The following is a 15,569-nucleotide window of genomic DNA, read 5'->3' on the forward strand; positions in this document are numbered from 1 at the left end:
TCGGAACCCTCCCCCCATCCGGTGTCACATTTGACACTTTTCAGGGGGAGGGGGGTGCAGACAGGTATTTGCACCCACTTCCGGCCACACAGTCTCGGGCAGACTGCGGGCATGACGTCCACCTCCCGTCCCGTCCCCCCCCCCCCCCCGTTGTGTTCTGGGAACACTCGGCTCCCAGTACACAGCGGGAGCCAATCGGCAGACGTAGCGCGACTTGCGCATGCGCTGTAGGGAACCGGGTTCACTTCCTGGTTCCCTCACCGAGGATGGCGGGGGAGGGGGGCAGCAGAGTGACAAAGCGATCGCACGTCCTCTGCTGCGGACGGCGCTGGACTTCAGGACAGGTAAGTGTCCTAATATTAAGATGGATTGGGGGGATCCGCGCTTAGGATAAAAAGGATTAATTAAGCTGCTGCCTCCCTGACAGGTTTCAATGAAACCTGGAAGTAATGGTTAATTAGATTTGGGGATAGTGGCGCTGCTTATATTTAAGTGTACACAAGATGTCCTATATTTTAGGGCGATGTTGTATTTGTAGGGGTGCTCCAATTACTAGGAGAGACCAATGGAGGTGGGTCTCCTAGACCTTATTATCGTTTATCCAAACGACCAGGTGCTACCCCCTATTATTGCTTGTAATCCGCACTGGTGTCCCAATGATCCGTTGGTTCTTCCAGTGGAATTAGTACGTGTACTTCAGAGGGAGTATGAGATCAGCCAATAAGTTAAATTGTATTCTGGTAGTGTCCTATATGCTAGGTATCACATGTGCTTTTAAAGTATGACCTTGAAGTGATAATATGTGCAATATGTGTTCAAATCCAATATTCCTTGATATCCAAATAAAATATAAATAAAACACAGAGAAAATATATGTATAAAGTGTCCCCCAGGGCACTATAAGTGAAAATTAGGGGTTTACCCCCCTTTGGTGGCTAAACAAATATGAATAAATGCCAACCAGATAATATGTGAATAGTTGGTGCCTAGTTCCAGGGCACTGTGCAGGCAAAACGTAAAGATTATATGGTGAACCTTAGTGTGAATCGCTTCTACCAAATGGTGAAAAACAAAACAATATATATATGTAAATATGTAAAGAAAAAATAATAATAATAAAAAATATTGCAAATAAGGACAATACTGTACGGTTATGACCACCCGCAAGAAGTATTAACCTGGTATAAAGGTTAGGTGCAAAGCTAAAGTTGTTACATAGAATAGGATAAACAAATGTGGATAAATATATGAACCAACTGTGATTATTTAAAACACAGTCCCAAAGGAAGTGAACATGTGAGGAATGAAGTGGAATGTCCAAGTTCACATATATAAATAATCAAAAAATGGATGAGCATAGACACCCCACAGTGGGTGTGAGCAATAGTGTTGCTAGAAAAAATCTCTTAATTAAATAGGATCTCAAGAACCAAACAATAGTTCAGTTTGGAAACAATGTATCGCTGGTATTAAAAGTGCATGATTGGAGAAACAAAATAGTGACTTCATGTGATTTTCTTCTCGATTGATTTAAACGTGACTTTTGTGCTCCCCTGTTGGGTCCCCACTCACCAGATGTTGGTACCCCTAGGGGCAAAAGGCAATGGTGGTGGTACCTCGATACTTGTTGTTGTGCTGGTGTATAAAACGGCAAACCAATGCTTTATCACCTCTCCAGAGGGGGAGGGAAGAAAATCCAAGCAGCTTCCAGGTGTCCGAGGGATATTGATTAAAGGAGAAAAAAAGAAAAAATCCACATAGCGTGACACTGCGTTTTGTAAAAGAAAAAGACCATTCGTCTTTATTTAAAAATTATATATTGGGTGGTATAGCAAACCAATCAACAATCCCAAATCCCCGTGGGATATATGTACAGGTAAGCTGTTTTAGGAAACCACTTCCATGGAATAAAAAGGGGTTTTTTTGAAGATCAGAAGACCAATCAAAAAAAGGATTTTGCAGAAAAATTAAAAATAGAGAAATAAAAATGTGGAAACACAGTAAGCCCTGTTATCTGTTCCTACTCTCGAGCTAGCTAGCGAAGCCTGTGCCAATCGGTGCCGCCGTGCAGCAAGCAGAGAGCGTCCGTGGCTTTCCCTGTCAGGCAAATCGCGGCTCGGAGGACAGCGATGCAGTCAGCTGCTGGGCCGTGCGTACGTGTGTGCTTGCGTCTATGGTCACCTGACGCGTTTCGTCGTATGACGTTCTCAAAGGCGATTCAAGCTCCAGACGTACGCTCATGTTTTTTATACACGGCTTTGGATGTGTCCCGCCTATCGTGAGGGAATTGAATGGCTGGCTCTACGGTTACTTTAACCCTTTGGTCCTCCCACCTATTACCCTTGGTATAATCTATTAGCATTATGTGGAAGGACACAGCCGGCGCCGTAGACAAAAATAGCACTTTCTATTTATGTTAAACAATCTAGTGATTAAGCAATTGTTAATGCCCCAGTATGAACATGTAATAAGTGAAGTCCATATGATGATAATCCATTATACTACAAACTTTCTGATGCAAATACACAACACATCTATACAGTGATGATAAAGAGACTAATTATTGAATAATGATAATTAAATTTGTATATATTTATATAACCACATTAATTAAATAAATAGTTTTCCTGACCTGTGGGGTCAGGGGGAAATATTATGCAGAATGTATGGGATGGTAGTGGTTGGAATATGAGACTCAAATCAGTGTCAAGGAATCCTATCAAGATTCCATAAATATCCAATACTATAAATAATTCTATGCAGATACCTCCATGTATTTATAGTGTATTATCCCATGTGCATGGTGGGCAAGCTTTATGTGGGGGAGCCCGTTATTCCCCCGTGATGAAGGAGGGTGGGGCGGGGGGTTTTTACCCCCTAAAACAGCATTATATTGTCATCTCAGGCGATCTATTTAGGTGAATAATCTATATACTAGGAGGAAAGAAAAGGAATGGTTCCATACTTCTCTCTCAGATTAGTATGACGTGGAGTTCTTATTCAAAATTTTGATCCATATATGGAAAAACAAAAAACAAAATATATATATGAAATACTGCATATGTGCCTTTCTATAATGCCGGATTTTTCTATATTCCAATGGGGCCTATCATTTATTTCAGATTGGTGCCGGTAGCTTGTAAAAGGAATATTTAGGAACCCCATAACTTTTTATGGAATATAGTCACCTCCTATCTAAGGATGAGGGATGTTATGGACCAGAGCCCATTTCTTTTAATTGAGATAGAGTTGTTTGAAAATTTTTTTATATTTAGTTTTGATCTTATATTGGTACTTTATATATGATAACTTTATTTGCTTTTATTATGCTTAGTCTGGAGGTGAGGAATTGATACTTCTAGGATGGAGTTCACCTATTGGTTCTGCTGTTTGATTCTGTCAGAGAGTATTCTTAACAAAAAATAACCTTTTTTTTAAAAAGATTCCTTTTTGTGTGGAATAAATCAGGGGATACGTTTTATCTGAAGTATTGTTGGTAAGGGTCGGACCTCCAATGGGGTATCTAGTTATGATGATCTTATTTTTATTAAAAATCGGAAATGAAACAATTCAAATCTATGTCTAAGTTTAGGCCCCTAGGCGCTAGAGATCCCATCTTGTGTATCCATCTTGTTTCATTTTGTGACACTTGTACTCGTTTATTGCCACCCCGCCAGTGATCCTTGATCATATCGATCCCAAAGAAGGTCATGCAACTCGGATCTTTGTGGTGTTTCTCTGCGAAGTGTCTCGAGAGGCTGTGCTTAGAGAAGCCTTTTTTTATGTTTCTTATATGTTCTCGGATTCTTACACGCAGGGCTCTGGTGGTACGGCCTATGTACTGTAGGTGGCATGGGCACTCAATAACATAAGTCACGTGCGTGCTATTGCACGTGATTAGTTCTTTTATTTGGTATTCCTGGTTATATACTGTGGATTTAAATGTGGTTTTTTTCCGGGGTTGGGGTCGGTTGGTTCTGCATGGGAGGCACCGTTGACACCTATAGAAGCCTTTAAGGTCTGGGCATATGTTGATGTTCTGAGGAGGATCTAATACATTATGCACTAGATGTGTCCTTAAGGTGGGAGCTCTTCGGTAGATGAACTTGGGGCGAGGTGGAAGAATGTTAGCCAGTGTTCTGTCTTCTCTGAGGATGGGCCAGTACTTTCTAAAAATCTTCTCCACTTGTCGATACTGGTTATTGAATCCAGTGATAAAGGATAAATCCATTTTTGGTACTGTTGTGGATTTCTTTTTCTTCAACAGTGTTTCCCTGTCCATTGATCTGATATTGTTCTTTAGTTTGGTTAATAGATCTTCTTTATAACCTTTTTCGAGGAATCTCTTAATGAGTACTTCTGCTTGGATATCATAATCTTCTAATCGTCGACAGTTTCTCCTTACTCTCAGCAGTTGTCCTTTTGGGATATTGCCTATCCACTGGGGGTGGTGGCAGCTGGAGGTGGATATGTATCCATTTCTATCGGTTTTTTTGAAGAATGTTTTTGTGCAGAGCTCCCCATTGTGCTTAAAGATCTGTAGATCCAGATAGTCAACAGACTGATCATGCCATTTCCCCGTAAAGGTTATACCAAATCGATTATTATTTAATTCCTGTATGAAGGTTTTTAGGCTGTCTTCTGTCCCATCCCAGAGGATGATAAGATCATCTATGTATCTTCTGTAGTGTCGTAGCTGAGGTATAATCTGCCCATATATATGTTCTGATTCCCACATGTCCATAAATAAGTTAGCGACACTGGGGGCGTAGCGAGCCCCCATCGCTACGCCCTTCTTTTGTACATAGAACTGTTTCTTGTACCAGAAGTGGTTATTTTCCATGGCCATTTTCAAGCCCTCTAATATAAATGTTACTTGTTCTTGCCTCATTTCAGTAAGTTCATGCAGTGCCTTTTCCACTCCTTTTAGTCCGTCTTTTTGCCTTATACTTGTGTATAACGAGTCCACATCTATTGTTGCCAATAGTAGATTCTCAGTGTTCTTGATATTCCCTAATTCTACCATTAGTTGAGTGCCATCCTTCAAATGGGATCTCCCTTTCGTTACCAGTGGTTTGAGGTATTGGTCCAGGTATTCTCCTAGACGCGAAAATATGGAATTTATACCACTTACGATCGGTCTTCCTGGCGGTTTCTGTAGTCTTTTGTGAATTTTAGGCACCTGATATATGACTGGTGTCTTAGTGGACTCAGATATCAGGTACTTCGCCTCTTTAGTGTTCAGGATCCCCAGTCTTACTCCCTTCTTGACATATTTGGATAATTGTTTTTTATATGTGGGTCCAGGGTTCTTCTTTAGCTTCACATATGTGTCAGGTACATTTAACAAATTCTCCATTTCAGCTTCATAGTCAATTTTATTGAGTATAACTAGTCCTCCTCCCTTGTCCGCCGGTCTAATGACCACTTCCTTCTTCTCTCCAATTTGTTTTATTGTTTTCCAGATATTCTTATTACCTTTCGATTGCTTTTTCTCCAATGTCTCAATGTCTTTTTCCACCATCTTCCTAAAGGCACTGAGGCATTGGTTGCCAGGGGTCTTCGGATTGTATAACGATTTGTTTTTTAAATTAGTGTGTACATACATCTCGGGTTCTGGCAACCGTGTATCTTTATTTAGAGTAAAATGTTTTTTAAGGTTTAACTTCCTCATAAACTTTTGTAGATCTATATATGTATCAAATTTATTTAATGTCTTTTCAGGGGCAAATTTTAGGCCGAGATCTAGTGCTTTCCATTCCTCATCTGAGAAAATGGCATTGCTGAGGTTGTAAATCCCCTCACCTAGTACTCTCTTTGCCTTTTTCTTCTGCCCCCCTCTCTTTCCTCTTGTGCATCTCCTCTTGGTTGGTACCACTCCATTGTAGTGTCCGTTCTCTCCCAGTTCGGAGTTCGGCCTGGTCTCCCATTCATTGATTGGTTCCGTTGGGTGTATTGGTCTGTAGGTTCTTGGTGTCTTTCTCTGTCTCTCTGTGTATTTTCCCATCCATTGGCTCCTCCTCGATTCCTGATATGTCCTGCCCACCGGGGGTTCCTGTATGTGGTGTTGGACTGTCGTCTCCCTTGAGGTCTGTTGTTGTGATTTCCTCTCTGAAAACCCCCGTTTTCAGTTCGTTCTCTTTGATAGGGAAGTTGTCTCCCTACTCCGTATCCCATATTTGGGGATCTATATCTTCTAGGGGTGTTATGATGTTCAGTGTTGCCTCTTCCGGACTCTCGTCTTCTTCTTGGTTCTCTTATGTCTATTCTTGGTCTTGTATGTGGGTGGGTGTCATTTCTTGGCTGTTGTTCTGGGGTCAGTTCAAATCTTAATCTAGGTCTACCGTCCATTTCTTCTGGTTCAATATCCTCTAAGTCCTCACTTGAACTTTCAGACAGGGAGTTTTCATCTATTTCAAAAAGGCAGTCATCCTCCACTTGCCACTTGTATACTTTGTTGTTCTTATAGTCCAATACATCCCTTTTAAACTTTTTTTGTTTTTTTAGTTGTATGTCAGTGTCATATTTTTTTATGTGAGTTTGAAGCTGTATCTCCTTTTCTTTATACTCGGGTTTGCTAGTGAAGGGAACTAGAGAGTTTTTTAGGTCTACTATTTGTGATTCCACTCCTTTAAGTTTAATTTGTCTTCTCTTTATAATGGTCTGTAACAAGTCACTTTCACATTTACTGAAGAACTGGAACCATTTTTCTGTCAATGCTGGATCATTTAGATGGTCGTTCGGGTTTACATCCCATCTCAAGCGTCTAGGTGTTATTTTTTCTTTTACATAGGTTTCAAGGGTGGCTATGTCCCACCAAACCCTTAATTGTTTCTCTAATGCATGTTTCAATTGTTTTAACAGGCTTTCCATATCTTGTTTTATGTTTACTTGTTCCTGGCTGAAAATACCTCCTACATCAATGTTTCTGTTTGACATATAGCCAAAGATGTCCATAGCTGCAGATCTAAAATCAACTAATTTAGTTGCTAGAAAGATGGATTGGGGGGATCCGCGCTTAGGATAAAAAGGATTAATTAAGCTGCTGCCTCCCTGACAGGTTTCAATGAAACCTGGAAGTAATGGTTAATTAGATTTGGGGATAGTGGCGCTGCTTATATTTAAGTGTACACAAGATGTCCTATATTTTAGGGCGATGTTGTATTTGTAGGGGTGCTCCAATTACTAGGAGAGACCAATGGAGGTGGGTCTCCTAGACCTTATTATCGTTTATCCAAACGACCAGGTGCTACCCCCTATTATTGCTTGTAATCCGCACTGGTGTCCCAATGATCCGTTGGTTCTTCCAGTGGAATTAGTACGTGTACTTCAGAGGGAGTATGAGATCAGCCAATAAGTTAAATTGTATTCTGGTAGTGTCCTATATGCTAGGTATCACATGTGCTTTTAAAGTATGACCTTGAAGTGATAATATGTGCAATATGTGTTCAAATCCAATATTCCTTGATATCCAAATAAAATATAAATAAAACACAGAGAAAATATATGTATAAAGTGTCCCCCAGGGCACTATAAGTGAAAATTAGGGGTTTACCCCCCTTTGGTGGCTAAACAAATATGAATAAATGCCAACCAGATAATATGTGAATAGTTGGTGCCTAGTTCCAGGGCACTGTGCAGGCAAAACGTAAAGATTATATGGTGAACCTTAGTGTGAATCGCTTCTACCAAATGGTGAAAAACAAAACAATATATATATGTAAATATGTAAAGAAAAAATAATAATAATAAAAAATATTGCAAATAAGGACAATACTGTACGGTTATGACCACCCGCAAGAAGTATTAACCTGGTATAAAGGTTAGGTGCAAAGCTAAAGTTGTTACATAGAATAGGATAAACAAATGTGGATAAATATATGAACCAACTGTGATTATTTAAAACACAGTCCCAAAGGAAGTGAACATGTGAGGAATGAAGTGGAATGTCCAAGTTCACATATATAAATAATCAAAAAATGGATGAGCATAGACACCCCACAGTGGGTGTGAGCAATAGTGTTGCTAGAAAAAATCTCTTAATTAAATAGGATCTCAAGAACCAAACAATAGTTCAGTTTGGAAACAATGTATCGCTGGTATTAAAAGTGCATGATTGGAGAAACAAAATAGCGACTTCATGTGATTTTCTTCTCGATTGATTTAAACGTGACTTTTGTGCTCCCCCTGTTGGGTCCCCACTCACCAGATGTTGGTACCCCTAGGGGCAAAAGGCAATGGTGGTGGTACCTCGATACTTGTTGTTGTGCTGGTGTATAAAACGGCAAACTAATGCTTTATCACCTCTCCAGAGGGGGAGGGAAGAAAATCCAAGCAGCTTCCAGGTGTCCGAGGGATATTGATTAAAGGAGAAAAAAAGAAAAAATCCACATAGCGTGACACTGCGTTTTGTAAAAGAAAAAGACCATTCGTCTTTATTTAAAAATTATATATTGGGTGGTATAGCAAACCAATCAACAATCCCAAATCCCCGTGGGATATATGTACAGGTAAGCTGTTTTAGGAAACCACTTCCATGGAATAAAAAGGGTTTTTTTTGAAGATCAGAAGACCAATCAAAAAAAGGATTTTGCAGAAAAATTAAAAATAGAGAAATAAAAATGTGGAAACACAGTAAGCCCTGTTATCTGTTCCTACTCTCGAGCTAGCTAGCGAAGCCTGTGCCAATCGGTGCCGCCGTGCAGCAAGCAGAGAGCGTCCGTGGCTTTCCCTGTCAGGCAAATCGCGGCTCGGAGGACAGCGATGCAGTCAGCTGCTGGGCCGTGCGTACGTGTGTGCTTGCGTCTATGGTCACCTGACGCGTTTCGTCGTATGACGTTCTCAAAGGCGATTCAAGCTCCAGACGTACGCTCATGTTTTTTATACACGGCTTTGGATGTGTCCCGCCTATCGTGAGGGAATTGAATGGCTGGCTCTACGGTTACTTTAACCCTTTGGTCCTCCCACCTATTACCCTTGGTATAATCTATTAGCATTATGTGGAAGGACACAGCCGGCGCCGTAGACAAAAATAGCACTTTCTATTTATGTTAAACAATCTAGTGATTAAGCAATTGTTAATGCCCCAGTATGAACATGTAATAAGTGAAGTCCATATGATGAGAATCCATTATACTACAAACTTTCTGATGCAAATACACAACACATCTATACAGTGATGATAAAGAGACTAATTATTGAATAATGATAATTAAATTTGTATATATTTATATAACCACATTAATTAAATAAATAGTTTTCCTGACCTGTGGGGTCAGGGGGAAATATTATGCAGAATGTATGGGATGGTAGTGGTTGGAATATGAGACTCAAATCAGTGTCAAGGAATCCTATCAAGATTCCATAAATATCCAATACTATAAATAATTCTATGCAGATACCTCCATGTATTTATAGTGTATTATCCCATGTGCATGGTGGGCAAGCTTTATGTGGGGGAGCCCGTTATTCCCCCGTGATGAAGGAGGGTGGGGCGGGGGGTTTTTACCCCCTAAAACAGCATTATATTGTCATCTCAGGCGATCTATTTAGGTGAATAATCTATATACTAGGAGGAAAGAAAAGGAATGGTTCCATACTTCTCTCTCAGATTAGTATGACGTGGAGTTCTTATTCAAAATTTTGATCCATATATGGAAAAACAAAAAACAAAATATATATATGAAATACTGCATATGTGCCTTTCTATAATGCCGGATTTATCACTGGATTCAATAACCAGTATCGACAAGTGGAGAAGATTTTTAGAAAGTACTGGCCCATCCTCAGAGAAGACAGAACACTGGCTAACATTCTTCCACCTCGCCCCAAGTTCATCTACCGAAGAGCTCCCACCTTAAGGACACATCTAGTGCATAATGTATTAGATCCTCCTCAGAACATCAACATATGCCCAGACCTTAAAGGCTTCTATAGGTGTCAACGGTGCCTCCCATGCAGAACCAACCGACCCCAACCCCGGAAAAAAACCACATTTAAATCCACAGTATATAACCAGGAATACCAAATAAAAGAACTAATCACGTGCAATAGCACGCACGTGACTTATGTTATTGAGTGCCCATGCCACCTACAGTACATAGGCCGTACCACCAGAGCCCTGCGTGTAAGAATCCGAGAACATATAAGAAACATAAAAAAAGGCTTCTCTAAGCACAGCCTCTCGAGACACTTCGCAGAGAAACACCACAAAGATCCGAGTTGCATGACCTTCTTTGGGATCGATATGATCAAGGATCACTGGCGGGGTGGCAATAAACGAGTACAAGTGTCACAAAATGAAACAAGATGGATACACAAGATGGGATCTCTAGCGCCTAGGGGCCTAAACTTAGACATAGATTTGAATTGTTTCATTTCCGATTTTTAATAAAAATAAGATCATCATAACTAGATACCCCATTGGAGGTCCGACCCTTACCAACAATACTTCAGATAAAACGTATCCCCTGATTTATTCCACACAAAAAGGAATCTTTTTAAAAAAAAGGTTATTTTTTGTTAAGAATACTCTCTGACAGAATCAAACAGCAGAACCAATAGGTGAACTCCATCCTAGAAGTATCAATTCCTCACCTCCAGACTAAGCATAATAAAAGCAAATAAAGTTATCATATATAAAGTACCAATATAAGATCAAAACTAAATATAAAAAAATTTTCAAACAACTCTATCTCAATTAAAAGAAATGGGCTCTGGTCCATAACATCCCTCATCCTTAGATAGGAGGTGACTATATTCCATAAAAAGTTATGGGGTTCCTAAATATTCCTTTTACAAGCTACCGGCACCAATCTGAAATAAATGATAGGCCCCATTGGAATATAGAAAAATCCGGCATTATAGAAAGGCACATATGCAGTATTTCATATATATATTTTGTTTTTTGTTTTTCCATATATGGATCAAAATTTTGAATAAGAACTCCACGTCATACTAATCTGAGAGAGAAGTATGGAACCATTCCTTTTCTTTCCTCCTAGTATATAGATTATTCACCTAAATAGATCGCCTGAGATGACAATATAATGCTGTTTTAGGGGGTAAAAACCCCCCGCCCCACCCTCCTTCATCACGGGGGAATAACGGGCTCCCCCACATAAAGCTTGCCCACCATGCACATGGGATAATACACTATAAATACATGGAGGTATCTGCATAGAATTATTTATAGTATTGGATATTTATGGAATCTTGATAGGATTCCTTGACACTGATTTGAGTCTCATATTCCAACCACTACCATCCCATACATTCTGCATAATATTTCCCCCTGACCCCACAGGTCAGGAAAACTATTTATTTAATTAATGTGGTTATATAAATATATACAAATTTAATTATCATTATTCAATAATTAGTCTCTTTATCATCACTGTATAGATGTGTTGTGTATTTGCATCAGAAAGTTTGTAGTATAATGGATTCTCATCATATGGACTTCACTTATTACATGTTCATACTGGGGCATTAACAATTGCTTAATCACTAGATTGTTTAACATAAATAGAAAGTGCTATTTTTGTCTACGGCGCCGGCTGTGTCCTTCCACATAATGCTAATAGATTATACCAAGGGTAATAGGTGGGAGGACCAAAGGGTTAAAGTAACCGTAGAGCCAGCCATTCAATTCCCTCACGATAGGCGGGACACATCCAAAGCCGTGTATAAAAAACATGAGCGTACGTCTGGAGCTTGAATCGCCTTTGAGAACGTCATACGACGAAACGCGTCAGGTGACCATAGACGCAAGCACACACGTACGCACGGCCCAGCAGCTGACTGCATCGCTGTCCTCCGAGCCGCGATTTGCCTGACAGGGAAAGCCACGGACGCTCTCTGCTTGCTGCACGGCGGCACCGATTGGCACAGGCTTCGCTAGCTAGCTCGAGAGTAGGAACAGATAACAGGGCTTACTGTGTTTCCACATTTTTATTTCTCTATTTTTAATTTTTCTGCAAAATCCTTTTTTTGATTGGTCTTCTGATCTTCAAAAAAACCCCTTTTTATTCCATGGAAGTGGTTTCCTAAAACAGCTTACCTGTACATATATCCCACGGGGATTTGGGATTGTTGATTGGTTTGCTATACCACCCAATATATAATTTTTAAATAAAGACGAATGGTCTTTTTCTTTTACAAAACGCAGTGTCACGCTATGTGGATTTTTTCTTTTTTTCTCCTTTAATCAATATCCCTCGGACACCTGGAAGCTGCTTGGATTTTCTTCCCTCCCCCTCTGGAGAGGTGATAAAGCATTGGTTTGCCGTTTTATACACCAGCACAACAACAAGTATCGAGGTACCACCACCATTGCCTTTTGCCCCTAGGGGTACCAACATCTGGTGAGTGGGGACCCAACAGGGGGAGCACAAAAGTCACGTTTAAATCAATCGAGAAGAAAATCACATGAAGTCACTATTTTGTTTCTCCAATCATGCACTTTTAATACCAGCGATACATTGTTTCCAAACTGAACTATTGTTTGGTTCTTGAGATCCTATTTAATTAAGAGATTTTTTCTAGCAACACTATTGCTCACACCCACTGTGGGGTGTCTATGCTCATCCATTTTTTGATTATTTATATATGTGAACTTGGACATTCCACTTCATTCCTCACATGTTCACTTCCTTTGGGACTGTGTTTTAAATAATCACAGTTGGTTCATATATTTATCCACATTTGTTTATCCTATTCTATGTAACAACTTTAGCTTTGCACCTAACCTTTATACCAGGTTAATACTTCTTGCGGGTGGTCATAACCGTACAGTATTGTCCTTATTTGCAATATTTTTTATTATTATTATTTTTTCTTTACATATTTACATATATATATTGTTTTGTTTTTCACCATTTGGTAGAAGCGATTCACACTAAGGTTCACCATATAATCTTTACGTTTTGCCTGCACAGTGCCCTGGAACTAGGCACCAACTATTCACATATTATCTGGTTGGCATTTATTCATATTTGTTTAGCCACCAAAGGGGGGTAAACCCCTAATTTTCACTTATAGTGCCCTGGGGGACACTTTATACATATATTTTCTCTGTGTTTTATTTATATTTTATTTGGATATCAAGGAATATTGGATTTGAACACATATTGCACATATTATCACTTCAAGGTCATACTTTAAAAGCACATGTGATACCTAGCATATAGGACACTACCAGAATACAATTTAACTTATTGGCTGATCTCATACTCCCTCTGAAGTACACGTACTAATTCCACTGGAAGAACCAACGGATCATTGGGACACCAGTGCGGATTACAAGCAATAATAGGGGGTAGCACCTGGTCGTTTGGATAAACGATAATAAGGTCTAGGAGACCCACCTCCATTGGTCTCTCCTAGTAATTGGAGCACCCCTACAAATACAACATCGCCCTAAAATATAGGACATCTTGTGTACACTTAAATATAAGCAGCGCCACTATCCCCAAATCTAATTAACCATTACTTCCAGGTTTCATTGAAACCTGTCAGGGAGGCAGCAGCTTAATTAATCCTTTTTATCCTAAGCGCGGATCCCCCCAATCCATCTTTCTAGCAACTAAATTAGTTGATTTTAGATCTGCAGCTATGGACATCTTTGGCTATATGTCAAACAGAAACATTGATGTAGGAGGTATTTTCAGCCAGGAACAAGTAAACATAAAACAAGATATGGAAAGCCTGTTAAAACAATTGAAACATGCATTAGAGAAACAATTAAGGGTTTGGTGGGACATAGCCACCCTTGAAACCTATGTAAAAGAAAAAATAACACCTAGACGCTTGAGATGGGATGTAAACCCGAACGACCATCTAAATGATCCAGCATTGACAGAAAAATGGTTCCAGTTCTTCAGTAAATGTGAAAGTGACTTGTTACAGACCATTATAAAGAGAAGACAAATTAAACTTAAAGGAGTGGAATCACAAATAGTAGACCTAAAAAACTCTCTAGTTCCCTTCACTAGCAAACCCGAGTATAAAGAAAAGGAGATACAGCTTCAAACTCACATAAAAAAATATGACACTGACATACAACTAAAAAAACAAAAAAAGTTTAAAAGGGATGTATTGGACTATAAGAACAACAAAGTATACAAGTGGCAAGTGGAGGATGACTGCCTTTTTGAAATAGATGAAAACTCCCTGTCTGAAAGTTCAAGTGAGGACTTAGAGGATATTGAACCAGAAGAAATGGACGGTAGACCTAGATTAAGATTTGAACTGACCCCAGAACAACAGCCAAGAAATGACACCCACCCACATACAAGACCAAGAATAGACATAAGAGAACCAAGAAGAAGACGAGAGTCCGGAAGAGGCAACACTGAACATCATAACACCCCTAGAAGATATAGATCCCCAAATATGGGATACGGAGTAGGGAGACAACTTCCCTATCAAAGAGAACGAACTGAAAACGGGGGTTTTCAGAGAGGAAATCACAACAACAGACCTCAAGGGAGACGACAGTCCAACACCACATACAGGAACCCCCGGTGGGCAGGACATATCAGGAATCGAGGAGGAGCCAATGGATGGGAAAATACACCGAGAGACAGAGAAAGACACCAAGAACCTACAGACCAATACACCCAACGGAACCAATCAATGAATGGGAGACCAGGCCGAACTCCGAACTGGGAGAGAACGGACACTACAATGGAGTGGTACCAACCAAGAGGAGATGCACAAGAGGAAAGAGAGGGGGGCAGAAGAAAAAGGCAAAGAGAGTACTAGGTGAGGGGATTTACAACCTCAGCAATGCCATTTTCTCAGATGAGGAATGGAAAGCACTAGATCTCGGCCTAAAATTTGCCCCTGAAAAGACATTAAATAAATTTGATACATATATAGATCTACAAAAGTTTATGAGGAAGTTAAACCTTAAAAAACATTTTACTCTAAATAAAGATACACGGTTGCCAGAACCCGAGATGTATGTACACACTAATTTAAAAAACAAATCGTTATACAATCCGAAGACCCCTGGCAACCAATGCCTCAGTGCCTTTAGGAAGATGGTGGAAAAAGACATTGAGACATTGGAGAAAAAGCAATCGAAAGGTAATAAGAATATCTGGAAAACAATAAAACAAATTGGAGAGAAGAAGGAAGTGGTCATTAGACCGGCGGACAAGGGAGGAGGACTAGTTATACTCAATAAAATTGACTATGAAGCTGAAATGGAGAATTTGTTAAATGTACCTGACACATATGTGAAGCTAAAGAAGAACCCTGGACCCACATATAAAAAACAATTATCCAAATATGTCAAGAAGGGAGTAAGACTGGGGATCCTGAACACTAAAGAGGCGAAGTACCTGATATCTGAGTCCACTAAGACACCAGTCATATATCAGGTGCCTAAAATTCACAAAAGACTACAGAAACCGCCAGGAAGACCGATCGTAAGTGGTATAAATTCCATATTTTCGCGTCTAGGAGAATACCTGGACCAATACCTCAAACCACTGGTAACGAAAGGGAGATCCCATTTGAAGGATGGCACTCAACTAATGGTAGAATTAGGGAATATCAAG

The sequence above is a fragment of the Rana temporaria genome, chromosome 2 (genome assembly GCF_905171775.1).
Source record: "Rana temporaria chromosome 2, aRanTem1.1, whole genome shotgun sequence".
In the NCBI taxonomy this organism is placed as follows: domain Eukaryota; kingdom Metazoa; phylum Chordata; class Amphibia; order Anura; family Ranidae; genus Rana; species Rana temporaria.